This window comes from Phascolarctos cinereus, unplaced genomic scaffold, assembly GCF_003287225.1.
Source record: "Phascolarctos cinereus isolate Bilbo 61053 unplaced genomic scaffold, phaCin_HiC Scaffold_9;HRSCAF=440, whole genome shotgun sequence".
NCBI classification, from domain to species: Eukaryota; Metazoa; Chordata; class Mammalia; order Diprotodontia; family Phascolarctidae; genus Phascolarctos; species Phascolarctos cinereus.
The window spans coordinates 252,142,846-252,156,496 of record NW_027556402.1 but is presented as its reverse complement, the minus strand read 5'-3'; the positions used below and the strand labels follow the sequence as shown (position 1 = coordinate 252,156,496).

General features: G+C 44.6%; 1 long non-coding RNA gene across 1 annotated transcript; it reads right to left on the bottom strand.

Moving 5' to 3' along the window:
- Window positions 1-4,342: 4,342 nt before the first annotated feature.
- LOC110200720 (uncharacterized) lies at window positions 4,343-9,774 on the bottom strand. Its single transcript, XR_013483970.1, has 4 exons — window positions 8,685-9,774; window positions 8,315-8,434; window positions 5,904-6,043; window positions 4,343-4,660 (listed from the first exon to the last, which is right to left on the bottom strand). It is a non-coding gene; the product is annotated as an uncharacterized LOC110200720 (long non-coding RNA).
- Window positions 9,775-13,651: the final 3,877 nt, after the last annotated feature.

Here is a 13,651-nt window from a genome sequence, read left to right as displayed (position 1 = left end):
TGGCTTATACACCCCCCCTACAGGAAACCTGGGAAAGTGAGCAAGTGATTCTCTCCCCGCCCTCTTCTTGCCCCATTATATTAAACCTACCTTCCTACTGGCAAGTATAGAATTCCTACTACTCCAGGGGGTCTGTGATCACAGCACTGGAGGTAGAAGGGACTCCAGAGGCCATCTGATTTGATCCCCTCCATTTTCAGATGAGAAAGCTGAGACCTGGGGAGGTTGTTTCTTTTCCAAGTTCACACAGGCAATAAGATTTAACTCTGGTTCTGTGGACTCGGGAATCAGTACTCTTTCCAGCGCCCCATACTGTTTTCCTTGAGGTATTTTCTGTATTTCCTGGTACCGATGCTGCTCTCGGGCCGTCCATATGTTTATCCCTTGCTCTTGCGCCATGACTGGCCTTCCTCCTTTGAATAAGCTCTGAAGTTCAAATGATCACAAACATAAAAGCCTATTGAGAAAGAAGGACACATAGAAATATGTGTATGAGACACCACTGGTCCCAAAGATTTGCTAGGCTCTAGAGTCACAGCTAAAGGAAGGAGAAATCCTGGGAAGGTGGAATCAGGAATAGAATTTATTAGGAAAAAAAAGCAGGGGTAGTCATCACGATCTCAAAGCTAAAGCTAAAATAGATTTAATCAGAAGAGAAAAATAGGGAAACTATACTGTATGTCAGCCATATTAATCAATATTGCTTTAGACTACTTAAAATATCTAGACAGCATGCGGTTGGAATATTGCTATGGTATGGGAAACGATGAGCTGGTGGACTTCGAAAAATAGGGAAAGACTTGGACATATGAAAGGAGACGTTATGCACTCTCAGAGAAACAGAGGACAAACAAGTGTAGTACAGTCTTACATAGATGCATATATGTATATATCTACACATGAGTATGATTACAGATAGCTAAGTGTATGTTTATATATGTGTGTATGTATGTTTATGTGTGTATGTTCGTGCATATATGTGTGTGTACATATGTATACATATACATACATACACACATAAATATATCCACACTTAACTGTAGCCTTCATGGAGGGGTTGGTGAGGAAGAGAGAAAAAACAGAACAAAGTGAAAAGTACACAGCAGAGAACAATAGAAAACTTACAAGGAAGATGGACAGCCCGGAACACAATGTGCAGTATTTATTATGCAGGCTTTCTTGACATGGAAATTTATCGTTGTGTAATTTGAATCCTCTCTTATGTTCTGCTGCATGCATGGCAATGCTTTTTTTGTGTTCTTATTTTCTATTTAAGTATTAGTATTTAAGTTTATGTTTCTTTTTCTTTTTTTATTGTGCATTTAAGTTTTGGTATTTAAGTTTAAAATAAATTAATTTTAAGAAAGATGGATTCTTCCATTTTCTTCATTCAAAAAATAACCTTTTAAGATTCTAATCACATCTGTATCTGGAGTTTTTTGTCAAATGTGGTAAACACGCTGGTCTAAACCTCTCTCTCTCTCTCTCCCTCCCTCTCTCTCTCTCTCTCTTTTTTGTCAAAGCACTTTCCAGTTTTCCTGGCATTTTTTATTAAGTAGAGAGTTCTTTCTCCATTATTTTGTACTCTTGAATTTATTAAACATTGTGCTACTATTATGCTTTGTTTATCTACTCTGTTCTATTGATCTTTTCTATTTTTAATTAATACCTAAGAGTTTTGATTATTGCTTTCTAATTGAAAAATAATACTTAGTTCCCTTCAAAGCTATTATTTTTCATTATTTGTCTTAATTCTTGACCTTTTATTCCTCCAAAACAAAATGGTATGTGAATAGTAATAATAATCCACACACCAATAGTGCTTCGAGATTTACAAAGAGCTGGTCATAGTGACGTATTCCTGTCATCTCTGCTACTCAGGGGAGGATGAGGCTAGTGGATTGCTGGGGCTCAGGAGTTCTGAACTGCAATAGGGTTACGGGTATCTTCACTAAGCTCTGTACCAATAAGATGAGCACCAGCCCTACCTCCCAGGTAGGCGGGTTAGGGAAATTTACCAGATACCGAAGAAGGGGTAAACTAGAATAGGTCAGAAATGGAAACACATACACACATATGCATATATATGTGTGTGTATCTTTAAATATTTCCCAGTTGCATGTAAAAATTTGACATTCATTTTTCAAAACGTTGAGTTCTAAATTCTCTCCCTTCCTTTTGTCCCTCCCCTATCCCTTAAGAAGGCAAGCAGTAGGATTTCTGTTATGTGAATTCCATATTTCTGTTATGTATATTCTATATATGAGAAGTAATGCAAAACATGTTTCCGTATTAGCCATGTTGCAAAAGAAAACACACACACACACACACACACACACACACACACACACACACCCAAAAAAGGAAGTAGAGGAAGTCTGCTTCAGTCTGTACTCAAAATTCATTAGGTTTCTCTCTGGAGGTGGATAGAATCTTTCATCCCGGGTCTTTTGGAATTGTCTGGGATCATTATCCTGATCAAAGTAGGTAAATACTTCACAGTCAGTCGTTACTGTTGCTGTGTACAACGCGCTGCTGTTTCTGCTCACTTCACTTTGCATCAGTTCATGTAAACCTCGGTTTTTTTCTGAGAGCATCCTGCTAATTATATCTTATAACACAATACCCCATTACAATCATATACCACAACTTGCTCAGCCATTCCCCAATGGATGGCATCCTCTCAATGTCCAATTCTTTGCCACCACAAAAAGAGCCACTATAAATCTTTTTGTACACATAGGTCCTTTTCCCTGCTCTTTGATCTCTTTGGGATATAGACCTAATAGTGGTATTGCTGGGTCAGAGGGTATGCACAGTTTTATAGCCCTTCAGGCATAGTTCCAAATTGTTCTCCAGAATGGTTGGACCAGTTCACAGCTCCACCAGCCGTGCGTTAGTGTCCTAATTTTCCCACATCCCCTCCTCTGACAAGTCACTTTCCTTTTCTGTCAAATTAGCCATTCTGATAGATGTGAAGTGGTATCTCAGAGTCGTTTTAATTTGCATTTCTCTGATCAGTAATGATTTAGAGCATTTTTAAATATGGCTATAGATAGTTTTGATTTCTTTGACTATTTATCAATTGAGGAATGGCTCATGTTTTTATAAATTTTTATAAATGTTGTGCATTTGAGTAATGGGGCCTTTATCAAAGACATTTGCTGTAAAAATTTTCCCCCAGTTTCCTGTTTTCCTTCTAATTTTGGCTACATTGGTTTTGTTTGTACAAAAGCTTTTTAATTTCATGTAATCAAAATTATCCATTTTACTTCCCATATAACATTTAGTCATAAACTCTTTCCTTTTTCATATAACTGCCAGGTACGTTTTCAATGTTCCCCTAATTTACTTATATCATCCTTTACATCAGAAGCATTTACCCATTTTGAATTTGTCTTGGTATACAGTGTGAAATGTTGCTCTATCTCTATGCCTACTTTCTGCCAAACTGCTTTCCAATTTTCCTAGCAACTTTTGTTAAAGTTCCCCCCAAAGCTTGAATCTTTGGGTTTATCAAACATTAGATTCCTATGGTCATTTCCTACTGGATTTGGTCATTTACTAGTACTGGTAATTTGCTAATTGCAATTGTATTAATCTGTTCATTTACTAACCTATTCTGCTGAACCCAGCCCTCTGTTTCTCAGCTGATACCAGCTTTTTCTTTTTTCATGGTTACTGCTTTGTAGAAAGAAATTTTCTTGCAGTAATCCTAAGAGGCAGATAGTCTAAGGATTTCTTATTTTACAGATGAAGAAACTGAGGCTCTGAGTAGTAAAAAGTGACTTGCCCATGGGCACCAAGCTAGTCGGGGTCAGAGGCAGGATTTGAACCAAGAGCCACCTAATTCCATGTTCAGCTCTCTATCCAAGGTGGGTGTGTACGTGGGGAGGATGGAATGAAAGCTTCCTTACCTTCATTCACACTCTTTTCCTCTCCAGAACTAAGGGAGTCACACCGAGAAGGATTCTAGTTCTAATGTGATCTAATTCTAATTTGGACAACTAGATGGCTGAGTGGATAGAGTCCTGGAGTTAGGGAGAATGGAGCTGAAATTTGGCCTCAGACACTTAGTAGCTGTGTGACCCTGGGCAAGTCAATCTACCTGTTTGCCTCAGTTTCCTCATCTGTAAAAAAAGGGGGCTAATAATAGCACCCACCTCACAGGCTTGTTGTGAGGATCAAAGGAGATCATTATAAAAAGCTTAGCAGAGTGCCTGGAACATAGTATGTGCTATATAAATGTTATTATTAATTGCCCATCTTTTTCCCATTAAGGATTACAAAAAAAGCAGACTGTCTTTTCACTTTTATTGAAAAAACAGGAAAGAGAAACATTTAGAAAAGACACTTAACATTTGCAAACAGCTGCTCACACTCCACTCCCCATTCATTCTTTATTGGGGGTCCTCATGGTTTTCTTTGCCTTTAAGTGGGTGCTGTGTCCTTGCCACCTCTCTTGGTCAACTGACTGCCCTTGTCAAGAAGCCCTGGATGGCAGGCCTGGGTTGGAGCCCCTCTGAGAGGAGAGGGTGTAGCCACTTTGGCTGCATGGTGGGAAGTCCAAAGGGCACCAGCCCTTCTGCCAAGCGCAGTGTTCAGTGGCATCCCTGCTGGCCTTTCTGGATGTGGCTCGGAACTGGTCACCGAAGGGTTGCTGAAACAGGCCAACGGGAAGAGTCTTATCATCACTCAGCACATCCTCTCCTGGGGGCCCCCTTACCCAGTTACGTAAGCAGGAGGCAGCACAGGACAGTGAAAAGACATGCTAAAAGTGGGTTTGAATCCTGCTCTGTTGTTTGGGATCATACAGCCTGAGCTGCAAGGGACTGTAGAGCTCATTTAGTATAATCTTTTCATTTTACAGAGGAGGAAACTGAGGCAAAGAGAGAGGTTCCAAGAGAGTCACATGCTCCAGGCCACACATCTGACCTCATCTGAAGAGCTGAACTGAAGTCTTGGACTTTACTCTGCACCACCCTGCCTCCCTCCTAGCTGCATCACCTTGGGCCAGTCCTTTCAGTATCTGAACCTCAATTTTCCCTTCATTTTAGGAGAGAAATTGAATTGATGATTCCCAAGGCCCCTCCCAGCTCTCACAGTCTCTGTTCTAAGGCCCCCCAGCTCTGCCCAGGATCCTTCAAGAACATTTAATCAAGGGCAGCTAGGTGGCGCAGTGGATAGAGTACCGGCCCTGAAGTCAGGATGACCTGGGTTCAAATCTGGCCTCAGAAAAAATACTCGACACTTACTAGCTGTGTGACCCTGGGCAAGTCACTTAACCTCAATTGTCTAAAAAAGAAAGAAAGAAAAAGAAAAAAAAGAATATTTAATCAAAGTTTGTGGAATTAAATTGGATTGACCCTTGTGAAGTCAGTCATTATGATTCCCATTTTACAAATGAGGAAACTGAGGCTTGAAGCTCTTCAGTCACTGCTCGGTCAGTTGTATTTGTTACATAGCAACCTCATGTTTTTTCCTTTAGTTTTGGGCCAGAAATAGAAGCATCCTCTGTCCTTTTTCACTAAAGAAAGTTTGGCACCCTAGGACTAATATGGGACTCCTTTTTATGGTTGTATTATGGATCAGTAGAAAATGGGCCAGAGCTTGGGTTCAACCCTCAGCTCTTCTACAAACACCCTGCATGACCTTGGCTGAGTCACTTAACTTCCTGGGGTCTCAGTTTCCCCCACTGTAAAACAAGGTGGTTAAACTAGGTGGCCTCTGATGGGCTCTTTAAACCATGGAAGAGGAGAGTCTGGAGGTAAGGACCAGGAGCTTGTCTTTGACAGAACCTTGGCAGAGCGCCAATCCCATCTGCCTTCTCCCCTGATACTGCTTCAGCCCCAGAGGAAGGTGCCTTGGCCACCTCTATCCCTCTGCCCTCCCCTGAACCTTACATGCAGGAGAGGAAGGAAACATTCCCTCAGTTCGGGGAGTAAAAGATGGCTTTGTGGTTCCATCTGAGGATGATCCATGAGATGAAGACATACAGGGTGGTGTAGATGAACAGATAATCTGAAAGCAGCTTACCAGACCTCTACAAAACGAAAAGAAAGAATGCATTTCTTGTAAGTTGGTCAGTGATCACCACATGGCTGTAGAGTGCCTGCAGCCCACTGGCCAGGGTAGCTGAGCCAGAAGGGACATTGGCTGCCCAGCGGCTCGACTCACAGCCGGACGGCTCTCCCGCATCACCATCATCAGCACACCCACCCCTCCTCTCCTCTGACGTCTTTGTGGTGGATCATCAGCTCCAGGGTAAGGGGGGTCTGAGCCTCTCTGTCCCTGCACAGTTTACTCCCCTGATTTTACAGATGGGAAAACAGGCCCAGAGAAGTTCAACTATTTTCCCCAAGATCATACAAGTAGTGAAAAACAGAAAACCAGAGACAGAATCAACAAGAATTTATGCAGCACCTGCTGTGTGCCAGGCAGGACAGAGGCAAAGCGGTGCTTCTTCTACTGCGCCATACTGCCTCACTGGAGTTCTTGGAAGAAGGGCTTTGTAATGTTCAGATCAAGGGGTAGAACCAGCCCCAGAGGCTATCTGGCCCAACCTCTCACTTCGCTGATGAGGCAACTGGAGAGGCCAAGTGACTTTTCCAAGGCCACGTAATCAGGTCTACCCCCCTGCTCCTCTCCTTTTCCTCTGGAGCCAAACAGGACGAATCTCTTTCCTGCACCAGTGGTCATCATGTCACCCTACAAATTCCCAGTTCCTTCAGGCTCATGTGACATGAGCTTGAGGCCCTTTACCAGGCAGGTCACTGTCCTCCGGACACTTCCCACCTAATCAACATCTTAAACTGTGTGCTCAGGGCCTCTGACATCACAGGCAACAGGGAATCACTGTGAGTCTCGGCATGAGAGAGAAATACAGGTTTGAAAAAATTTTTTTTGAGAAGACATGATGTGAGAACTAAATATCAGTTTCCAAAATGTTTCTTTTTTTTAAAGGGGTAAGGGAAGGGAAGGGAGATAGGGAATAAACAGCTCCTACATACCAGGCTCTCTGCTAAGTACCTTTTACAAACATGACCTCATTCGATCCTCACAACCACCCTGGGGGGGAGGTGCTGTTATTATCCCCATTTTATAGCCGAGGTAACTGAGTCAGGCAGAGGTGGCTCGTAAGTGTCCGAGACTGGATTTGAACTGGAGTCTTCCCGACTCCAGACCCAGCATTCTGTGCACTGGGGCACTGCCTAGGGACTGTTTCCCCTTCCCCCTTCCCCCAGCCAATGGAAGCATGCTTTTCAAGGTTTGCAGATGACCCAAAGGCAAGAAGGTGAGTTGATGTGCCGGACAGCAGGGTCAGGAATCCTGATGGAACACTGGGCTGAGGGGGCAGGGCTTGGAAGGAGGGATGAATGTGGGAATTTTGGACTTGGGTGCAAGCAACCAACTTCACAGGAGGCGGTTGTTTGAAAAAAGACCTGGGGTCCTAACGGACCCTAAGCATACTAGGAGTCAGGCATGTGGGGATGGCATTTGTGAAAAGGAATGCAGTCTCTGGTTTCTGTAGAGAGAATAGGCCAGGACTCCTCAAGCAGCGCTTCTACGTGGGTACTTCCCCATCCTCCCCCCCCTTAACTCCCGTACACGTATTCTCCACACGCAGAGATGTGGACGTGGCGTCTGCCCTGATAGGGTGGAGGCACCAGGAGAGGAGGAGCATGGCAGTCGGGGCTTGGTCTTCAGCACCAAGCGCAGCCATGCTTGTTGGATAGACTGACCATGAAGGGGACAAGCCCACTGCCCTCTGACCTCACCAGACCACAGTGGAGTATGAGGTTCAGTCCTGGGCACCCCATTTGTGGAAGGATTTTGATCAGTTGGAGAAAGTCACCATCACCAGGACTGTGAAGGCTCTGGAGGTTGTACCATATGGAGATCCACAGAAGGAACCAGGGATGTTTATCTTGGAGCAGAAAAGACTCAGGGTTCAGGGGGAGGGGGGAGCAGGATAGCTGCATCCAGGGCTACCCCATGCAAGAGGGACCTCCAGGACAGACCTAGGAGTAATGGGTTCGAGTTCCCAATGGGCAGGAAGAACTCAGAGGTCCTGTGGCCCGCTGTCCATCGAGGGCCACAACATTTCTACCTTCCTTGTCATTATTCCTCCCAGGAGGGAGCCTCAAATGGACCTGAATCCTTAGGAAGGAGGAAAGCCCAGAAACTCAATTAACTAGCCAGAGGAAATCCCCCTGGTTGGGTAGCCTAGCCTAGATGGCCACCTGCCAGACCCTCTCCATCTTCAAACACACCTTCAGAAATGGAGGCCTGCCCAGTGAACCAGCTTACTTACCTCAGGCCAACTTTGTTGCATAGACATAGAGTCATAACTGAGAAACTCAATGACCAGAGTGATCAGCCCATAGATGGCATAGATGATGCCAATGATGTTCAGCCCCACGGTGATCTTTGCCTGAAATGGATGTATCAGAAGTGAATTTAACCACGGGCAGCTAAAGAGGCTTTGGAGAAGCTCCTGGCCGGCCTTCTCAGCACCAGCACGTGCCTTTTAGGGGGAGCCCTGCAAACACAGATGGTCCCCTCTCCAGGATTTTGGACTGGTCAGTAGCTGTCCTTTCCCACAATCACCCTGCAGGTGGATCTCCCTCCCAGAGGGGTGGGCAGGTCACAGCCAGGCGGAGAAGGGCTTCTTAAGGACTTACCAGAGAACGTCGACGCTTTTTCTCCGTGATTATGGCAACAGTTCCTGAAATGATGTACTGGGTAGAAAAGACAAATGTGCATGCATGCACACACAAGTGCATGCATACACACGTGCAAATGCACACATACACACACATAGAGGCATGAGTATGAACCGGTTACATGTGTCACCGATAGATTTTCCTTCTTTATCTGCCTTTGCCAATGGCAGGCACATTTATCAAGGCTCATAGAATCCTGTGGAGGATCAGGCACACCTTTGACTTTCCAGGTGATATATGGTATTCTAGCTGGACGGACCAGGAGTGGCAGGGGGTACAGCATGGGAGGGGGCAATCCAGAGTTCACCGGATTGGAGGTTTAGAGCCACATAGGACCTTAGAGGTCATTACGGCCAACACCTTCATTTTATAGGAAACTGATTGCCAGAGAAGGAAAGTAGCATGTTCTAGGTCAGGTAGTAGGTAGGTGAGCTGGGATTTGCGACTAAGTCCCCTGAATCCAGCTCTGGGGTTCTTGCTCCTCTGTGCACCTGATAAAGCCAGCCTATGTTAAAAAAAATGACCAATTCTTTTTAGTTGCTATGGGAAATACTGCTGTGGGAGAGGGGTAGGACACAACCCCAGCTTGCAAGGCCTGAGAATTTTCAGTGACTCACCCCTAACTCGCCGGTGGCTTTATGCTTTTTCTTTAAAGATAAGTGTTTCTTTTGGGGAAGTTCCTTCTCTGAATCCCCAGCCTGGCACAGTGCAGGTCAGCTGGTAGGCTCAGTAGGGACCAAGACAGAAAGGGTCAAAGGAGAAAAGGACCATCTGTCAAGTTCTGTAAGGGACCTCAGAGGTCAGCCAGCTCAGACCCCTCACTTTTCACCAGAGGACCCAATGTCCGGGTCTCAGACGTGACTTGTCCAAGGTCATACTGGTTGTAGTTGGAGGAGAGATTTAAATCCGGACCTTCTGAATCCTAATCCCAAGCACAAATACTTGTTAAATTGATTGATTTTTTTTGGAATACAGGGCATGCCCCACGGTAACCTGGAGCCCAGTTTGTAGCTCAGGGCCTGGAAACTCAGGGCTCATACAGCTTAAGAGATGCCTCTTTCACAGGTTGGGGGGGAGGATCACTAGTTTGGAACAGATCTTCTCCAAAGGGGCTCCAAGGGCTTGGGAAAATCAGAGTTGCTGTTTTTGTTTAAAAAAAGGGGGGGCACAGAGACACCACAGCATGTGTGGGAGGCTGAAGGGGGAAAGGAAGGCTGGGGGAAGGTAAGAGGCTTTCACATAATGCCTGCTATGTGCCAGCTGCCTTTTACAAATATCTCTTTGAGACTCACGACAACCCTTGGAGGGGAGTGCTGTTATTTATCCCCATTTTCCATGTCAGGAGACTGACACAGATTGAGATGAAGTGACTTGCCCGAGGTCACACAGCTAGTAAGTGTCAGAGCTGGGATTCGAGCACCAGGCTTCTGACTGCCAGAATCAGAGAATTTCAGGGCTGCCTTCCAGTGTCACTCCCCCGCCTGGATTTCCCTGTAAGGGGAGTGGGGAATAGACTGAGCTGAGGATGAATCAATCTCAGCATTTACTAACTCACTGGATTATTATTTGAAAGAACAGGATTATAGGCAAATAGGCAAACTTGGATGTGTGACGCCATTGTAAATCAAACCATCACCCTCCCATTGAGTTCTTCTGGTGTGATGGAGCAGCAGGGCTTTGGAACCAGAGAGCTCGGGTTCAGACCTTGATTCTCCACACAGTCTTTGTGATGTCAGTTTTGGGTCTTACTGCTAAGATGTTGGGGCATCAGGTACAGTGAGCCACCTAGAGAGGGCAGGCTTTGATGTGCCTTGGACAAAGTCTTTATCTTTTGACCTCACCAAAGCTGTCCCATTCCCTCAGATCCAAGCACCACCCTTTTTAAATGGAGAGTCCACAGGAAGTCACACTCACCCCTAACACCAGGCTGTCCAAGAGAGAAAGGCTTTCTATGGGAAAGAGAGGCATGTTCGTCCCGAGCCTGGTGGGTCCTCCAAGCAAGTCCCGAGAACACCTCTATAATCCAGTTACTGCAAAACACCAATGTGCTTGGATCAGAAGAACATAAACTGAGCTGCCCGTCCTTCCAGGCTCAGAGGAGTGAGGTTACTCTTCTAGCATTCTTAGAGGTGATAACTGGCAGAGAGCAAGCAGCTCTAAGGCATACTGGGGCAGAGTAAAAAGAAAAGTGGATTTGGAGTCAGACGATCCTGGTTTGAATCCTAATGCTGCCTCTCTGGGCCTCAGTCTCATCTATAAAATGAGAGTATTGGACTCAATGCCCTTTAAAGTCATTCCAGCTTTAAATCTACGATCCTATGAATTGCTCCCCTATCAGGGCGTCAGTTTCCCCATCTGTAAAATGAGGGAGTTGGACAGAATTATCTCTCATATTGCTTTTGGCTTTAAATTCATGTTCCTGAGCTACGTGGTATTGATTTCAGTAGCACTAGAAAATGCTGTTAGTGTGCACATATTTTTACTGGATGGGGAAATGGCCTTCCCAGGAGACAAAGTTACAATGATCTGGGTTGTCTTATGGAAAAATTCTCAATGATATTTTATTTTAATTTATCAAGGGCAAGTAGGTACTCCTTACTTAGCTTGGGCTTCTACTCCGTTATCCATGTTAGTTCCATCACTCTCCTTGGCAGAGGAAAAAAAGCAAGATAACAATGAAGTAGGCCTGCCTTCCCCCTTTTGCTAAATATCCTCATCTTATCCATCCCAAGCACAGGTCCTAAACTTTCCTTGATTCTTTTATTTCTCCTAATGTTGCTATCTGCCTCCCATTTCATTATCCTTAGATTTCCTTGTCAGTCTCAGCTCATTTTGAGTTTTTGAAAGACTGATTCTATCCTCACAAGACTATATCACACTTTTATATTCATCCTCTGCTCGTTTCCATCTTCTATGAATTTCTTTTTAAAACAGTTTGTTGGGGATGTCAATGTCCAATCTTGCTGATCTCTTCATACAATCTCATTTTTTTTCTCATTTGAACTGTTTCACTTTTGCATCGTCAAAATTTCACTGTAGATTATTTCCCATATTTCCTGAGATTTCCCTGTAGAATTTTAGTCGAGGGGATCCTACCCATCCTTCCTCTGTACTTAAAACCTCATTTGCCCATATCTAGAGAGCATGTCAGATCATGCCTGGATTACCTCTCCTCCATCCATAAACTCAGAAGGAAAGGTCACTTCCCTCAAGAACTTCCCTCCTTTCAATCCTGAGCAACCAGATCTTCCCTATGAGCTAGAATAAGATCCGGAACAGAATTTCCCCTTGTTGGTTCCTCCACTTTTTGAAGGATCACATTATCACTGAGGCAAGTTAAGAACTTATTAGCTGCTTTTGGGGAACAGAGAGAGAGAGAGAGAGAGAGAGAGAGAGAGAGAGAGAGAGAGAGAGAGAGAGAGAGAGAGAGAGAGAGAGAGAGAGAGAGCGCGAGAGAGAGCGAGAGAGAGCGAAAGAGCGAGAGACAGAGAGAGAGAGAGAGAGGGAGAGAGAGGGAGACAGAGAGAGAGCGAGAAAGCGAGAGAGAGACAGAGAGAGCGAGAGAGAGACAGAGAGAGCGAGAGAGAGAGAGGGAGAGTGAGAGAGAATGAGGCAGGCACACACAGAGAATTGTAACAGATGTCTGAATAACAGAAAGCTTCCATCACAACTATATTTACTTGTGGCAGGCTTGTGATCTGCTTCTTAAACTCATCATCTATCTTCTCTTTCTGTTTAGATAGTCCGTAGTATACTCCAATGACAAAATAATTTCTGTTTCTCCCTTTGCTGACCTTCACTCAAATGATTTATTCCAGTCACAATTCCAAAGGATTCATAATGAAAAATGCTGTCCACCTCCAGGGAAAAAAAACTGATGGAGTCTGAATGCAGGTTGAAATTTTCTTTATTTTTTTGTTTGTTCTGTTTTCTTTTGCAACATGGCTAATGTGGATATATTTTGCATGACTGCACATGTATAACCTATATCAAATCTACTGCTGTCTCAGAGAGGGGTCAGGGGAGAGAAGGAGGGAGAAAATTTGCAACTCAAACTTTTAAAAAACAAATCTTAACAATTGTTTTTACATTTAATTAAAAATACTAAAAACAAAAGATATCTATGGGCTATGTTGTACAAAGTACTCTAGGGGATACAACAAAGGAACATAGTCCCTGCCCTCAAGAAGATCACAATCTAATTGGGGAGATAAAAGCCTGAGGGCTAAAGAGGAAAGGTTAAAAAGGTTAAAAAGACCAGTGAAGCACAAGAAGGTATATGAGTTTCAGGGGGAAGGAAAGAAATCAGGGAGATAATTAAATTAAATAGTTTATTGTCCTAAAATGGAAAGGGCTGCTTTGGGAAGAAGCAAATTCCCTTCCTTGAGGACTTTAAAAACAGACTAGCTGAGCAGTGAGGTGATGCAGTGGAGAGAGGCTGGCTCTGCAGGAAGGAAGACCTGAGTTCAAATCCAGCCTCAGACATTTACCAGCTGTGTAATCCTGGGCAAGTCACTTAGCCTCCGTTTGTCTCCGGTTTCCCCATCTGGGTCTTACTACCTGGCTAAGTCTTTTTCTCTCCCGGACCTCAGTCCCCTCAGCTGTAAAATGGGGGGAACTGGAGGACAAAGTCATCAAGGCATCTTCTGAATCTCTACCTACGATCCTATGGCCTGCCAACATCTCCACAGCATTCCGCTCTCCTCCCGGACCACAGCGAAACGACTGCATTTGTAAGAGAGCGCCTCAGGGTTTATCAAGGTCTACTGCACAGGAAGTACCAGGCCCTGGGCGCTTTGACAAATGTTACCTCCTCCGATCCTCACAAGCCTGGGAGGAAGGGGCTATTACTGCCCCCACTGACAGATGGAGAAACCGAGCGAGCCGGGGGTACGCGACGCGCCCAGGGTCACCCGGCGCTCTCA